At 41.7% G+C, this 17,092-nt stretch overlaps 1 protein-coding gene across 17 annotated transcripts in view; it reads right to left on the reverse strand.

Moving 5' to 3' along the window:
• Positions 1-17,092, reverse strand: part of EPC1 (enhancer of polycomb homolog 1) — a 111,536-nt gene that overhangs the window by 53,627 nt on the left and 40,817 nt on the right. The gene's annotated exons all lie outside the window — the stretch shown is intronic.

The raw sequence follows: 17,092 nt of genomic DNA on the forward strand, positions 1-17,092 counted from the left end.
TTTTAAGGCTGTTAGCAGCTGCCTTATATACTGAGGTGATCCTATGTGGGTGCATATATATTTGCAATTGTTACAGATTCTTCTTGGAGTGATTCTTTGATCATCATGTAATGTCCTTCTTTGTCTCTTATAATATTCTTGAAGGTCTGTTTCATCTTATATGAGTATTGTTACTAGAGCTTTCTTTTGATTCCCATTTGCATGGAATATTTTCTTCCATCTTCTCACTTTGAATTTGTGTATGTCCCCAGAAGTGAAGTGGGTCTCTTGAAGACAGCATATATATGGGTCTTGTTTTTGTATCCATTCAGCCAGTCTATGTCTTTTGGTGGGGGCATTTAGTCCATTTACATTTAAGGTAATTATTGATATGTATGTTATTGCCATTTTAACTGTTTTGGATTTGGTTTTGTTACTCTTTTTTCTTCCCTCTCTCTCTTGTTCTTTCCTCTTGTGGTTTCATGACTATCTTTAGTGTTACATTTGAGTTGACTTTTTATTTGTGTATCAATTGTAGATTTTTGGTGTGCAGTTACCCTGAAGTTTTGATATAGGAGTCTATATATATACATGAGATTGTTTTAAGTTGTTGGTCTCTTAAACTGCAAGTGCATCTCCATCTGCAAGTGCATCTCCATTTTCCTACATTTGCACCCACCTCTTCTCGTGATTTCTGATTTTAGCAGCATATTTGTGCATGGATGATTTCCTACCTTTACTGTACATATGCCTTTCCTGGGGAGCCTTGTCATTCGTGGCATTTTTGTTTCTGGTTGTGGCCTTTTCTTTTCTGCCTAGAGAAGTTCCTTTAGTATTTGTTGTAAAGCTGGTTTAGGGTTGCTGAATTCTCTTAGCTTTGGCTTATCTGTAAAGCTTTTGATTTCTCCTTCAAATCTGAATGAGAGCCTTGCTGGATAAAGTCATCTTGGTTGGAGGTTTCTTCCTTTCATCAGGTTAAGTATGTCGTGCCAGTCCCTTCTGGCCTGCAGAGTTTCTGCTGAAAAATCTGCTGATAACCTTATCAGGGTTCCCTTGTATGTTCTTTGTTTGTTTTCCCTAGCTGCTTTCAGTATTTTTTCTTTGTCTTGAATTTTGGTCAGTTTGGTTCATATGTTTCTCGGGGTGTTCTGCCTTGGGTTTATTTTCTATGGTACTTATAGTGCTTCCTGGATTTGAGCTAAGTGGTTCCTTTCCTGTGTTAGTTTTTGGCTATTATCTTTTGGACTATTTTTTCTATCCCTTTCTCTCTCTTCTCCTTCTGGCACCCCTATAATATGGATGTTGGTGTGTTTAATGTTGTCCCAGAGTTCTCTGAGACTGTTTTCATTTCTTTTCCATTATTTTTCTCTTTTCTGTTCTGCATCAGTGAGGTGGATCAGTGACCTCCACCTTGCTTATTCGTTCTTCTGCCTCCTGTATTCTGCTGTTGGTTGCTTCTAATGAATGTTTTATTTCAGTTATTATATTTTTCATCTCTGCTTGCTTAAGTTTTAAATCTTGTATTTCTTTGCTCAGTGTTTCCTGTAAATTATCAGTCTCTGCCTCCAGTTTACTTCCAGTGTCTCGCATCATCTTCAGCATCATCAGTCTAAAGTCTTTTTCCTGGAGGCTGATAATCTCCAGAGCACTTAGCTGTTTTTCCGAGACTTTTTCTTGTTCCCTCATCTGTGTTATAATTCTCTGCCTTTTCATATTTATAGGTTTTTGGTGTGGTCTTTTTTTGCAGACAATAGAGTTGAAGCCTCTCTTATTTCTGATGTCTGCCCCCCTTGTGGCTGAAGTTGGTATGGGGGGCTTGCTATAGGCTTCCTGATGTGAGAGACTGGTGCCTGCCTACTGGTAGGTAGGGATGATGCCTATCCCTCTGGTGGGTGGGGCTTTGTCCCTGTGTGCCTGGTGGGTCTTTAGACAGCCTGTTTACCAATGGCTGGGTCTGTGATCCCACCTAGATTATTGTTTGGTCTGGGGCTTCTCAGAGCTGATGGGTGGGACCAGATTTTCCCAAAACTGCCACCTCTAGAGGAATACAAGCTGATGACTATTCCCAAGAGCTTTGCCTCCAATGTCCTTCCCCCACAATGAGCCACAGTCACCCCGTTTTCCCAAGAAATCCTCCAAGAACTGCAGTCAGGTCCAACCCAGATTCCTATGGGGCCTCTGCTTTGCCCTGGGACCCAGTGCACATGAAAACCTGTGTGCGCCTTTCAAGAATGGGATCTCCCTGGAGTTCCCGTCATGGCTCAGTGGTTAACGAATCTGACTAGGAACCATGAGGTTGCGGGTTCGATCCCTGGCCTTGCTCAGTGGGTTAAGGATCTGGCATTGCCGTGAGCTGTGGTGTAGGTTGCAGATGTGGCTCGGATCCCATGTTGCTGTGGCTCTGGTGTAGGCCGGCGGCTACAGCTCTGATTCGACCCCTAGCCTGGGAACCTCCCTATGCTGCAGGAGCAGCCCAAGAAATAGCAAAAAGACAAAAAAAAAAAGAAAAAAAAAGAATGGGATCTCTGTTTCCCCCAGTCTCGTGGAGCTCCTGTGCACAAGCCCCACTGGCCTTCACTGCCAGAGGATCTGGGGGTTCTTTCTGCCAATGCCAGATCACCAGGCATGGGGACCTGATGAGGGGCTCAGAACTCTCACTTGTGTAGGTGAGTCTCTGTGATCCGGTCTGTGGGCTTCCCATCCAGTGGGTATGGGATTGCTTATATTGTATAACTGCCCCTTCTATTGTCTTGGTGTGGCCTCCTCTTTGTCTTCTGGAATAGGATACCTTTTTGAAAGTTTCTAGTCCATTTGGATGAAGGTTGCTCAGTGTTTGGTTGTAATTTTGTTGTTTTTATGAGGGAAGGTGAGCTGCAGTCCTTCTATTCTGCCATCTTAATCCCATCTCCTATGTGAGATTCTTAACCCCTAAGCCACAATGGGAACTCCTAAATTATCTCTTTAGTTGGTATTTACAGCCATAATAAAAAAGGAAATTATATTCCTTCTTGTAAAGGTCTTTAGTGCTCATGTAAATATCACATGAATTATCTTATTTCCTACAAAAATATAAATAAACCATGATAAAAGTATGTATCACCTCAGGAGTTACATTAAATATGGTCAGAATGAAAAGTTGATTCTTCTACACCTAAATAGAACAAGCAATGTGCTTTCCTGATCTCATTTCAAATAGCAAAACTGTGGCAAACAAGCTAGTCAATCTTTTTTTTTTTAAACCCTATTAAAAAAAAATAATTTTGCAAATTAACCTCCTAGTAATAAAATGGTAGCAGTGTTACACCTGAAGTTAATTAGTAATTTATGTCTATTTCAATTTGACCCTGACAACCAAAATACGCCTTCTAGTAGGTGAGATATTCTTTGTATTATAATTGACCAAACCACGCTCAGAATGAAAAACTTACTTTTTAATAGAGGGAAGGATAAATTAGACCTTCAGCTCAGAAGAGATAAAATATGGCCTACGGAAGTTACGCCTCTTATCTGTCTTCACAAATGTCTTCCAAACATGAGAAGACTGCACACTGCCAACAAGGCAAGGAGTTGTAGGATGTAATCTACATTAAATACCCTCTTTTCTTCATCCTTCTCCAATACACAAGATTAATACTGAGAGTGTAATAGGCAATCTTTACTCTTGTTCATCAAATCATTTCTGGCAGCCTCCAAGCACACAGTATGATCATGCTTTCTGGTCCTTCTAGAGTCGCTGGGGCTGGGGAACTAATTCTGGCCAATGAGTTGGGAGTCAGAGCCACTTCCATTACTTGTGGACTAGACTATTTAACTGCTGTGGAAGAGGTCACTATGGGTATCTGCTGCAGCAGCCTGGTTCCCCAGACGATCCATGATAAAACGTGACACAAACAAGAACTAAATTTTTGAGGTTGCTTGAAATCACACGTCATAACCTAGTTATCCTGACTGATATAAACAGGTCCCAGAAGTGGAGTTATACACTGATATAACACAAAGACTAAAAGGAAGCAGGGAAAGTTCTCAGAGGCTGCAGCATGGCATTCCACATTAGGCAGCACAAAATATTTGGTAGAAGTCAGTTACAATAACCTGGAAAGCAGACCATGTAATTAATAAACTTACAGTTTTAGGAGAAGAGGGGAAAAAAACCTGGACATGAAAATTATGGGTTGGTTGCTCTATGTTTGCTATTACAAGAAACAAATTTTTAAAACTGACCAGTTTGGGAGTTCCCATCGTGGTGCAGTGGACACGAATCCAACTAGGAACCATGAAGTTGCAGATTCGATCCCCGGCCTTCCTCAGCGCGTTAGGGATCCAGTGTTGCCGTGAGCTGTGGTGTAGGTCACAGATACGGCTTGAATCTGGCCTTGTTGTGGATGTGGCGGAGGCTGGCAGCTGCAGTTCTAATTAGATCCCTAGCCTGGGAACCTCCATATGCCACGGGTGCACCCCTACAATGCAAAAAAAAAAAAAAAAAAAAACAAAACCCAAAAAAACCTGACCAGTTTGTATGCAGGAGTGAAAGAGAAGAGGTCAAAAATTTGAGGACTTGATGAAGAGTGCTTCTCGACTCAAAGCATAAATTAAAAAATCAAGAAGGCCTCTGAGGAACAAAAGAGGGTACGGCTGAAGCTAAGGCAGGGTCCTGATACCCACAGTTAAAACATCTGAATGGATTAGAGCCTCAGAGCAGAGACCCACAGAAAAGTGGACACACAATAAATGCTCTCAGTTGAATAAAATGTTTGGGGGAAAAGAGACAGAGACAGAGCAGCTCTTCCAGCAGGCCTCTAGTATTAGCATTAAGGATCTAGATCCCTATAAAGAACTCAAGAGGACAGGCTACCTTGCATAGTGAGCTAAAAGGAACCACCAGAAGCCTACAAAGTTGTGCTGCCAAGAAACAAGGAAAAACCATGAGCCCAGATTAAAATCAATTGACTTAAAAGTACACTCACGTCTCCTATCTTCTATGTGCAAGCAGCAGCCCGTGAGGCACTTCGGCTCCCAAAAGGCTTATCCTCCAACATCTACTTGAGATGAGGCTAAGGAAGACGATGGAAAGGAGGAATCTCCTAGATTCAATATCTGGACCCACAAAACCCAGACAGTTGTCTGGTACCCAGATAAGAATATTCCCCACATCCAGGGGAAGAGGACCTTATAATGCCAGCCTGGTGGGATCTGTGAGTTGCTCCAGGTTAGGGACTGCTGTGTTTCCATTATCCGAAGGGGATGTTTGCTGCGGTTATCAGGCCTCTGTTATTCCAACGTATGATGAATGTGTGTGTGGTGGGGGGAGGGGTGCAGATAAATGTTTTCACTCACAGATCTCCAGATGAAGAGAAAGCATATCCAGACCTGATGTAGAGAATTATGTGTATCACCTGGAAATCCTAATACTTTCAGCTTGTTACTCATTAGCTGGGCCTTGCAGGATGGGTTCACTGGGGAGGAGATGAATACATTTTGTCTGTGGGAAGGAACAGTGAGCCAACTCTTTGGCTGACCAGAAGGGCAGTATCTGTCTATTACTATTGTCTGTGAAATATTTTTTTGTTGTTGTTGTTCTTTTCCATCTGGTCATATGGCAGGATTGTATCTCCTGGTCAACTATATGGTGAGGTAGAGCCATGTAACTTGTTCTGGCCAGTGAACTGTGAGCTGAGGTGACACAGAACCTCATGCCTGGCTTCTAGCCATAGCATCTGAATAAATGATACAGGATATGAGCTCTCCCAGCGCTCTTTATTATAATGTCCAGCAATGTTCAGAATGGAGGTGGTCCCGTCAGCTGGATCCTGGAGTGAGGTCATGTAGAACAGAACACCCATAGCAACCCAGCAGACGATGCAGTGCCAGAATAAAGCTACCAAGATTTCAGGACTGTATGTTTACATTATAACCTTGCCGATCTTGTCTGATAAATAGAGGAAAACCCTTAGAGCCACTCAACATTTGAGTCTGAGGCAGGTTAATAGATCAACTAGTTCAAGTTTCTTCTACAAATGATAAACATGAGGTCTACAGTTAAGTGACCTGTCTAATCACACAGTAACCACATGGTAGAAGAATCATTATCCTCATGTAATTCTAAATTACAATGGGAGTTATGTTCCTAATCTCTAAACACAGCTCTGGGACAGACTGAACTAAAAACATATGAATAAATTAGCAATGGGCCAATCCAGTCATTCACTCAACAGATAATGGAAGCATTAAGCACCAATGCTAAAGGTACCTGGAGCTCAGAATTATGTAGTAAAGGCTAATCAAAACACTACACACAGGGTGGGGGAAAAAATGTAATTGTAATGTATACATGTAAGGATAACCTAACCCTCTTGCTGTACAGTGGGAAAATAAAAAAAATTATGTAAAAAAAAAATTAAAAAAAAAAAAAAAAAAACCACTACACATACGGGAGTTCCATATGTGTTGGATTAAGAATCCAACCTCAAGGAGTTCCCGTAGTGGCTCAGCAGAACCGAATCCAACTAGCAACCATGAAGTTGCGGGTTCAATCCCTGGCCTTGGTCAGTGGGTTAAGGATCTAGCATCGCTGTAAGCTGTAGGTCGCAGACAAGGCTCGGATCTTGTGTTGCTGTGGCGTCAGCTCTGATTCAACCCCTAGCCTAGAAATTTCTATATGCCTCAGGTGCAGCCCTGGAAAGGAAAAAAAAAAATGTATCCAACTGCAGTTGGCTCAGGTCACTGCGGGGGCATGGGTTTGATCCCTGGCCCAGTGCAGTGGGTTAAAGGAGCTGGCATTGCCACAGCTGTGGCTCAGATCCTGGCCTGGAAACTTCCACATGCCTCTGCTGTGGCCATTAAAAAAAAAAAAAAAACAACCTAGAATGGAAGTTTACAACAGTAACTGCTAGGAAAGATACATTATGGGAGCATGTAACAGACCTATCCTAATGGGTAGATAGATATCTAAGAAGTGACCTTGAACTGAGATCTGGGGGATCAGTAGGAGATTACCATACCAACCCGCAGAGGAATACTTTCAGTACATGCTAATAAATAAGAAATGATCCAAATGATCCTGTGATTGAAGGAACCTGGAGGCTTTAGAGGCGCAAAAAGGAGGCAAGGGCCAGATTACAAATTCTGTAAGGCCTCATATATAATCCACTTTAAGAGCAATAGGAACCCTTTACAGGTCTTGAGCAGGAAGTGACACAATGAGATTTCAGTTTTCAAAAGACCACTGGTTGTGTAAATACCCAGGAAGGCAGCAACTGCAGTCTTCAGAAGACTCATTAGAAAGGTACTGAAATCCAGGCAAGAAATGTTATCCCTGAATTAGGGACATGGCACTAAAGATGATTACATATGAACTATTTAAGAAATTAAACACCAGTACACTGGAATTTTATTCAGGATATTTTAAAACTCCTGCTAGCTGATCTCAACTTTCATCCTAGTTCTCTTATTTCTCCACTGTGGTATACAGTAAATCCAAATACATTAAACCAAGTGAAAGGACAGCATACACCAATACCATATGGCTAGACTACTATTTATTTCACAAGGATGCCTCTCCAAAGGCTCCAGCAACACTTTTAGAAGATATATATATTCTATTATTTCCCAAATGATAAGGCAGGCTACTTAGTGAAAACTTGCTAGAACAGATCGTAGAAATCAGATTTTAAAATTCAAATTTAATATTTATTCCAGGAAGGACTTAAAATGCTTGGGTCCAGAAACAAAGGAACATTATAGTTTTCAAATTGGAGTCTTGCTCGTGATATAATTTATAAGGCGTCCTTTAGAAATAAGAGTTGTAAATATGAGCAAAAATTAATATTCAACTGAGAAATTTCATACGGAAAAAATGCAGTCCTAAAAATAAGAAGACCAGGAAAAAAAAGTTAATTCTATCTCCAGCATTTCTTTATTCTGTTCATCTTCAAAAAAACAGAACAGGGGAGTTTGCATCATGGCGCAGTGGATACGAATAGGACTAGCAACCATGAGGTAGCGGGTTCGATCTCTGGCCTTGCTCAGGGGGTTAAGGATCCAGCACTGCCGTGAGCTGTGGTGTAGGTCGCAGACACGGCTCAGATCTGGTGTTGTTGTGGCTGTGCCAAAGGCTGACAGCTGTAGCTTGGATTAGACCTCTAGCCTGGGAACTTCCATATGCCGACGGTGTGACCCTAAAAAGACAAAAAGACAAAAAGAAAAGAAAAGAAAAAAAAAAAAGAACAAAAATGGTTCACTGCTATAAAAAGATAGGAGGAATTTATGTATTCTACAAAATCACAGTAGGAAAGTTCAGACAAAGCAGAACTCACCAGATGTTTTTAAATGGTGTACAGAAAAAACCCAAGACAAAGGAATCAAGGAATGTATTTTTATGAAATTGATTCTATGATACTTTCTGATACACAGAAAAAAGACCACTTTCATTTTATTAGAATTGCATTACAAAGGAAAAATTCACCAAGGGAAAAAAAATTTATATAGAATTTTCACAGTGTCAAGAGGCCTCTGTGAAAACTGAAAAGGAAACCTCAAAGAAGATAATAAAAAGAAAATTGCAACCAAAATATTGGTTTTCAAGATACTTTCAAATCAGAGAGAAATAATTTTAAGGCAAAAATTCTGGAGGAAAATAACTGATTTTGATTTTGCATGATTTTACCTGTATTTACCTCAGATGAGGGGACTAAAAAGAGATGACTTTGGAGTTCACACTGTGGTGCAGTGGGTTAAGAATCTGAGTGGAGTGGCCTGGGTCGCCGCAGAGGCCCAGGTTTGGATACCCAGCCTGGTGCAATGGGTTAAAGGATCCAGTGTTTGGATTCAATCCCTGGCCTGGGAACTTCCATATGTCATAGATGTGGCCATTAAAAAAAAAAAGGAGGGGGTCTCATCTCATCGTGGCTAAGTGGTTAATGAACCTGACTGGCATCCATGAGGAAGCGAGTTCGAGCCCTGGCCTCACTCAGGGGGTTAAGGATCCGGCATTTCCGTGAGCTGTGGTGTCGGTCACAGACGTGGCTCGGACCCAGCGTTGCTCTAACTGTGGTGTAGGCTGGCAGCTACAGCTCTGATTACACCCCTAGCCTGGGAACCTCCATATGCTGTGGGTGCGGCCCTAAAAAGACAAAAAATACTAATACTAATATACTACTACTAATAATAATAACAAAGGAGATTGAGTTTCAGGAATTCAATATTAGAAGCTGGCTTACACAGTTGTATTAGACTCCAAGTGATAAGACACCGACTACTCAAAAGTAAAAATAATCTGATCTCTACAACAAGGCCTTAAAAAGACTGCCTCAGATTACAGTTTATTTACCACATGAACTATAAGCTCCTTAAAGGAAAAATATGTCTGTGAACTTCATAATACTTAGTATTATACTCTGTAAGTGCACATTTACAAATACTTGATAAATCAACAGAATATAAAATAAGAGCTTTTAGCAGAGCATTTCACGAAACGTACTTTTGGAAAGGCCATGACATTTTCTCTGTCTTAAAATTCTGGATTATCAGAATGTCCTATGTCCTTCCCAACCATAGAGAAAACATGAAAAACTATAGCTCACACCCTACTTTACCAGCCTTATTCCAAAAGCTCAAAGGCAGTTAAATCAGGTGTTTGACCACCATTTAATTTTTTTTATTTTTGTCTTTTTAGGGCCACACCCTTGGCATATGGAAGTTCTCAGGCTAGGGGTCAAATCAGAGCTGCAGCTGCTGGCCTGCACCACAGTCACAGCAACACTGCATCCTTAACCCACTGACTGAGGCCAGGGATCAAATCCACATCCTCATGGATACCAGTCGGGTTTTTTCCTGCTAAGCCACGACGAGAACTCCTGACTGCCATTTTATCTTTCTTTTTATCTATGTATCTATTTATTTTGCTTTTTAGGGCCACACCCACAGTATATGGAGGTTCCCAGGCTAGGGGTCGAATTAGAGCTAGAGCTGCTGGCCTACGTCACAGCCACAGCAACACCAGATCCGAGCTATGTCTGTGACCTACACCACAGAGCACAGCAATGCCAGAGCCCTGACCCACTGAGCAAGGCTAGGGATGGAACCTGTAGCCTCATGGACACTAGTCAGATTTGTTTCCACTGTGCTGCATTGGGAACTCCCCTGACTAGAATATAAACAAAGTACTTGTATTTTTCCAGAACCTTAAAATAATTTTTTTTATGTCCACATTTGCAGCATATGGAAGTTCCTGGGCTAGGAGTCAAATCAGAGCTGCAGCTGCAGTCCTATACCACAGCCACAGCAACCAGATCCTTAACCCACTGAGCGAGGCCAGGGATTGAACCCGCATCCTCATGGATACTACATCACATCCTTAACTTGCTAAGCCACAATGGGAACTCCCCAAAACTTTTAAAACGTTAAAGAAACCTCTGTGCCAGAACAATATTAAGTTTTTAAGATAAAACACCATCTCTGCTGTAAAAAAGGCTTATAGTGAAAGAAACAATTATAAATGAATTTGTTTTCTAAAACTCTAGGTGACAGTACTTGGAAAGGGTGAGTCAAGAAGAGCATCATAAACGTTGAACAAACTACGGGGCAGGAAAGGCATTTGAGTCTATACGGCCGGGGTGAGCAAAGGCAGACGTGAGACACTAAGAGAATAAGTTCAGTTTACCCCGGAAGTAGCCAGACTCCATGCTGGCCTAAGGCACCTTACCCCTGGGCGGTCCTTCCCCCCTCCACCCCCCGCACAGTGTGTAGTGTCGGTCTGGGTGACCAACAGGGTTTGGTACAAATGATGGGAGTCACTCCCGGGACAGGACAAAGTTATAAGTCGGCAGCCTGTGTCTGAGGAGCCCTCTCACTCGATTCTACACAAGCTTTCTCGTGGGTCATTTGCTCTGGGGGAGCTGGGCATCAGGCTCTGAGGACACATAGGTGGTCACAGAAAGGCCTGTGTGATGACTGCAACCCTGAACGGCTCTCTGCAGACGCTGAGCCAGAACCACCTGGTAAGGTTGTTCCCAGATTCCTGATCTCAGAAACTGAGATTAATGTGTGCTGTGGTAAGCTGCTAAATTTTGGGTAAGTAGTTAGGCAGCAAGAGATAACACATATGTTGGTACTAACAGTCTTCACTGTAAAACAAAAACCTCAATCAGACTGGTTTTGGTACTAGGCCATGGTCTTTGAGGACATCAGTGGAGAAGCTGGTAACAAAAGCTTCATGGTGTTTCAGAAGGTGAGGTGAGGGCAGAAAAGTGAGGTGAATGTTACTGGAGACTAGAGGAGGGGGCATCTGACAGAAAAGAGCACAAAGTTTATTAACACCGTCACCCTGAGTTATGTGACAACTTACCTAGTGAACTGGATGATTTAGCTAAGGAGATTTTCAGCCAGTGAGCTGAAAATGCTGCCCTGTTTTTCTGCTATATATAGTAAAAAAAAAAAAAAAAAAAAAAAGAGAAGAAATAAACCAAATGAAGAACCATACAGAGTAGCCAGGACTTGCTGGTTTTGACAATTTGCAGTCTCACCAATTGCAAACAATGCTGAAAGTCAGAAATGGATGCTGAGCCAAGATCGAATCCAGGGCATCAGCAGAAGAACAAGGTCTAAAAACTAAGCTGAGGGAGTGACTATAGAAACCTTTTGTTAAGACCTCAGAAAGATCAAAGATGGTGTCTCAGAGTATTATTCAGTCTGACAAAAGGCCTGCTAAACAGAACTCTGTGCTTTAAAGATTCTCTCAATCAAACAATAAGGCTTTTAGGAAGCTAAGGGTGTTGCCTCTCAGTAGAAGCTCAAGGCAGTAAACGGCTTATCTCAAAGAGATCCACAGGTGCGTCTTTCAACTAAGGAACGGACTCCAATAAAATTCCAACCTAGGCTTTTAAAAGAATTATATATTCAGAAACATTACCAGGCCAGCTAGAACTGATGGAGATAAAAATAATACAAATGAAAAGAGGTTTTCAGAGTCCTAAACTTTTAGCAGGAAGCAAATTAGGAAAACTCGGTAGTAAGCATGCTCTACTTTTCAGGAAAAAGAGAGGGTGAACCAAATACTTTTGGCTTGGGTCATTTTCACCCAGGAGCTGACAACTAAGGACTTACCATCACTGCCCAACTGGATTTCAGAAATACTATGGACCAGGGACTTCCTGTGCCCACCACCCCTACCCTCTGCCTCCCCCAGAATGGGAGTGTTTTATAAAGGTTATCCTAAGTCTGACCCAATACTGTATACTGGGAAGGGTGGGGGGAGCAGATACCTCTCTCTAGCTTCATGGGTTAAGAGGAATTTGTACTTAAGAAGCTGTACTTATGGAACATTTGAGAGGCCTCAACTGTACCTGAAACCAATTTGGATAAGACCCTTATGCTGTAATGGGATGAGACTTTTGGGGGCTTTGGAAGAGACTGAGAATATTCTGCAATGTGGCCAACTGTGGTCGACAGCCTCCAATGACCCCCATCTCCTGGCATTCACAGCCTTTTGTAGTCCCCTCCCACATGTAGCAGGTTGGCTTGGGTGACCAACAGCGTAAGACAGAAGTGATGATATGTAAGTTCCAAACTCAGATCACAGAAGATCTGTGTGCTCTGCCACTTTTGGATCACTCCCTCTGGGGGAAGCCTGCTGCTGCCCTAACCAACAGCTTTACTGGGACTTCATGCAAGACTGCGCCTAAGATTCCAAGCCTTCACAAACTGTTTAAGTGTTGTTTTAAGCTGCTACTTTGGGCAGTAACACATCAATAAAGAACAAAGGAGGGGAAAGGGAAAAAACTGGAAATGGAGACAGAGGTCAGATCATGCAGGGCCCAGTAAACTCCACTAAAAGGTTTTGTGCATTTTATTCTATTAAGAAAAGGAGCAATTTAAGAATTTTAGATAGAAAAATAACAACTGGACTCATATTTTGAAAATATCACCCTGATAACTTTGAGGGAGATGATAAACTTAAAAACTAGAGTAGGAAAGCCAGTTAAAAAGTAATACAAACCTTTCAGAATCAGAAGGCATTCTAATCTTTTTGTTGGATTGTTGTTTATGTTTTTTAAGTTTTATTGAAGTGTAGTTGATTTACAAGGTTATGATAAGTTCTGCTGTACAACAAAGTGATTCATTAATACATATACACATGTACATTCTCTTTCAGATTCTCTGTGCTATACAGCAGGTCCCCATTGGCCAATCTTGTTTAAATGTGGGGTACAAGACCCTTCTGAATCATCTGGAGTCATGAAAGCCCTCCCAGGGGTAGATATTGCTTCCTCCAGCTGGGAACAGTTTTATGAAACAGTGTACAAAAGCAATCACAATTCCCTCATTTTCTAGTTTCAAATCTTCACACTTTAAAACTAGATGTTCTTTATCAGATGACCTTTTACAGAATGTTGTATGAAGTGGACTCTTATTCAAATAGAGTTTCCATTACATTGCTCTAAGCACTTGCTAAGTATATGCTTTATATCCAATGGTTATCTGCAGTCTCCCTTTAGTTTCTGATAATATTGGTCCCAACTCTGTATTCTCTATATGTTTTAATTCTAGGCTCAGACTATGATTGCTTGTGTGACTATAGATGCTTTTAGCCAGTGTTCTAACAGCGACTTCTACTAGGCGCTCAGTCTCGTAAAATAAGGGAGGTGAAAGACAGTGTCCTTCACCACAAGGACGTAATTGGTGGTTTTCAACCAAGAGAGCAAACCAGACAGGAAAGATTCTCCCAGCCATCCTTCCTCAAGAAGGTATTTGGCTACTAGGTGTACTGAAGGCTAAATGAGGCTTGGAATTTGGCCTCTGGTGGCATCAAGGCCCTACTGTATGAAGAGCATCCCCCATGAAAACTACTCTTTATCTTCACTGGCTGAGACTCAGACCAACACATAAGCCAACAGTGAATTCTAAGAGGATGGGAAGAGGGGGGCCCTAGAAAGCATTCTAATCTTTTACCATAAATTCTTACATCCAAATGCATGGATGTATGTGAGCAGCAGCCTCAAGAACAAAACAAAACAAAACAAAAAAAAAAAAAATCACTAAAATGCATAACCTGTTAAAAAGTACAGAAAACTTTTTCCCTGCTGACAAATTCTTCAAAAACATGTTCTATACATTGGAGGAAGGAAGCCACACATGTGTGCAAGTCGACTTCGGCATCCTTGACACAACTTAAGGACATGTTTTTTTGATGCCTTGCTTATTATCTCACATTTCATCATAAATACAACTGGATACTTATAAAACAGTATCCACTCACTATCAAAATACTTCACATAATGTTGCTATGGTCATCTTGCTGTACAGCAGAAAATTGACTGAACACTGTAAACCAGCTATAATGGAAAAAAAAATCATTTAAAATAAAAAGTTTAAAAAAAACACAACAGAAATTGTTTGCTATGATGTAAATTTAAAAATCTTACCTAAAAATAAAAAAAAAAAAGATTAAGTAAAAAAGACATGAGCATGTGACTTAATGTAAAGCACCACGCTACTACACACTTTACACAGGATCATTTCACTCTTATACCACATTTAGACTTGGGATAAGTAAGCGGCACAACCAGAACTTTAACTGAAACCTAACTCCATAACTCGTGTTTTGAACCCAGTAGGATAGTTGTACTCAACCCTATCAGACCCGATGCTCTCTCTTTTCAAGTTACTCCACTATTCTACTTAAACATGTTTTTTCAAGTGATCAATGCATGGATCCAACTGCAAAACAAACGGGAAAGTTAAAGGAAAGTAATTTACAATAAAATACTGTGTATTTCAACGTGTAAATAATTACATGTCTACAGAGAATCATTGTGAATGTAAGAGCTAAAAAACCCCAAACTTTTTGCAGGTCTGTACTACTGCTGACTTAAGTACCACCAGCAGTGTTGATAAAGTTATTTCTAAAATGGTAACAATTTCTGCAAAAATTCTAAACAAAATAAAAGTACGATATCCCCTTACTTTACATAATTGCAGTCCTGGAAAATTTAGTATTACCAAAAACTATACCAAAAACACTCTACATGTAAAGTGCAATTAGGTTCTAAACTCAGATAATTTGGTAAATGGAAATTTCATCACCTGGGATGTTGTGTGGGACAGTAAAAAGGTCAAACTGTCAATTCTGTGTTTTGCAGAACTATCCTTTGCATGGTGGAACTTATACTTGTTCCTGGCAACAAGAGCACCTCCTCCCCACAAAGAGTGACACTCAAAAGCACCCCCACAATTTTCCAGAATGTCCTGAGGTTGACAGAATGGTAGAGGCCCTACTGAAAAGCACTGCAGAGGAGAGAGTCCTCAGTTCAACAGTAAAGTCTGGTTTCCTGGGTCCTGAAACAGGTGTGCTGTACAAAAGCCCTTCTCTGCAAAAATGCTGACAGCCACCATGCAGCAGGAGTGACAGACACGCCTTGGAGCTCAGAGCCACCAGCTTTCACCTGGTGGGCTGCCCTCCTTTGTGCTATCACACCATCTCTAGCTGTAAGAAGGGTCCCAAAGGTTCAGAATCTCTGGTAGGAAGGGAACTATTTGTGCATCTGAGGTTGGCTGGATAAACCCCATCATAATCAACAGACTTCAACTGCATCACTCTAGCTCTTATTACCACTCTCATCTAATACTCCTAATCTGACCCAAGCCTCCACCCTTCCCTACCCTCCCAACTCTTCTCCTTTCTCTAGAATAAAGATAGTTCAGGAAACTTCTCTCTACCATCTTAACTTCTTTCAAAGTTCCCTCATCTTCTTGCCCTATTTTAAGCCTGGCACAGTCTTCAAAAAACAGCACTCCCTGTAGCCCTTCCAAGCAGAAGCTGTTTATTTTCCCATGCCCTGCACACCTACCCAGGGCGGGGTGTTAATGTCCTCCCCACCTCCCACTGCCAGACCCGTACCACTTCCTCCTTGCTATTCTTTCAGAAATCCTAAGCCCTCGGATGTTCACAGTCCACTCTGCTCGGTCACAGAGCTCACGGTCTCCTTCTCAACTGCTCCTACTCCTCTGGCATCTCCCCCCTACCCAGTGACGGCATCTACATGGACAATACACCTATACCACGGCCTCAGCAACGCTGACCTCTCCTCCCTCTGCCCCACCTCAGGGGACACTCCTAGACCTTCTTCACTAATAAAGGGGCCCCCTGAAATCTAGAGTCAGGCATCTCACTCTCTAACCTCCACCCTCCTGCCTCAGCTCACCCCTCCGCCCCTCCACCCTCACCAGCTCCCTCAGGTCTACCATGGTAACAAACCTCCTGTCTTTCTCGGTAACAAACCTCACTAACACTTTTAATCCCCTCACCCTTCTTTTCCTCCTTTGTACTCGTCAGGCAAACCTCAACCGTAGAAAAGCCTTCTTATATACCTACTTTATTCTTAAACTCAACTTGAATGCAAGCCAAGTAAGTGGGCTGGTCTCCCTTTAAATGATCACAAGTACTGAGCCCCCAGCTGGTCCCTCAATCCTGTTGCATTTCTCTAGAAAGTCAGCTTCCACACATACCTTGTCTCAAGGTCCCCCTCAGTCTGAGGTGATGATCTCACCCCATACATCACAGAGAAAATAGAATCCTGGACAAACGACCCACCTCTCACTGCCAACTGCACCACATCACAGCCCACCTGACTTCAAAAAAAGGAAAATGCACTCCTGCCCTAATTGGTGACCAACTCCCCCATGAAACTGATCCAGGAAAATGATGGGAAATAGTTTTCAGGAACAAAGTCCCTGAGTAGAAAAGGGAATAAGATTATTTCATCCTTTTTAATGACAACATCCCAACTATTACACTAGTTCTAGTAACTCTTACTTATTTAGAATAGCTAGTTTCACATCTTTGCCCACTAATTCTATTACCTGGATTATTTCTACGACTCTTTCTGTTGATTGACTTTTCCTTAGTTACTGGTTAGATGTTCCAGCTTCACTAAATACCTGGTGATTTTTTTCTTACTGGATGCCAAACACTAAATTTATGTCATAGGATCTTTTAGTATTCCTTTAAACATCTAGGGACTTTACTCTGGGGCACAGTTATCAGAAATTAGTTAGATCCTTTGGAGGCTAGTGTTTAGTCTTTATCAGGGTGAGTCCACAACAGTTTAGTCTAGAGCTG

The sequence above is a fragment of the Sus scrofa genome, chromosome 10 (assembly GCF_054392235.1).
Source record: "Sus scrofa isolate SSC_HxYL_T2T_F1_AM1 chromosome 10, Sscrofa_HxYL_maternal_Yorkshire_Landrace_v2.0, whole genome shotgun sequence".
Taxonomy (NCBI): Eukaryota; Metazoa; Chordata; class Mammalia; order Artiodactyla; family Suidae; genus Sus; species Sus scrofa.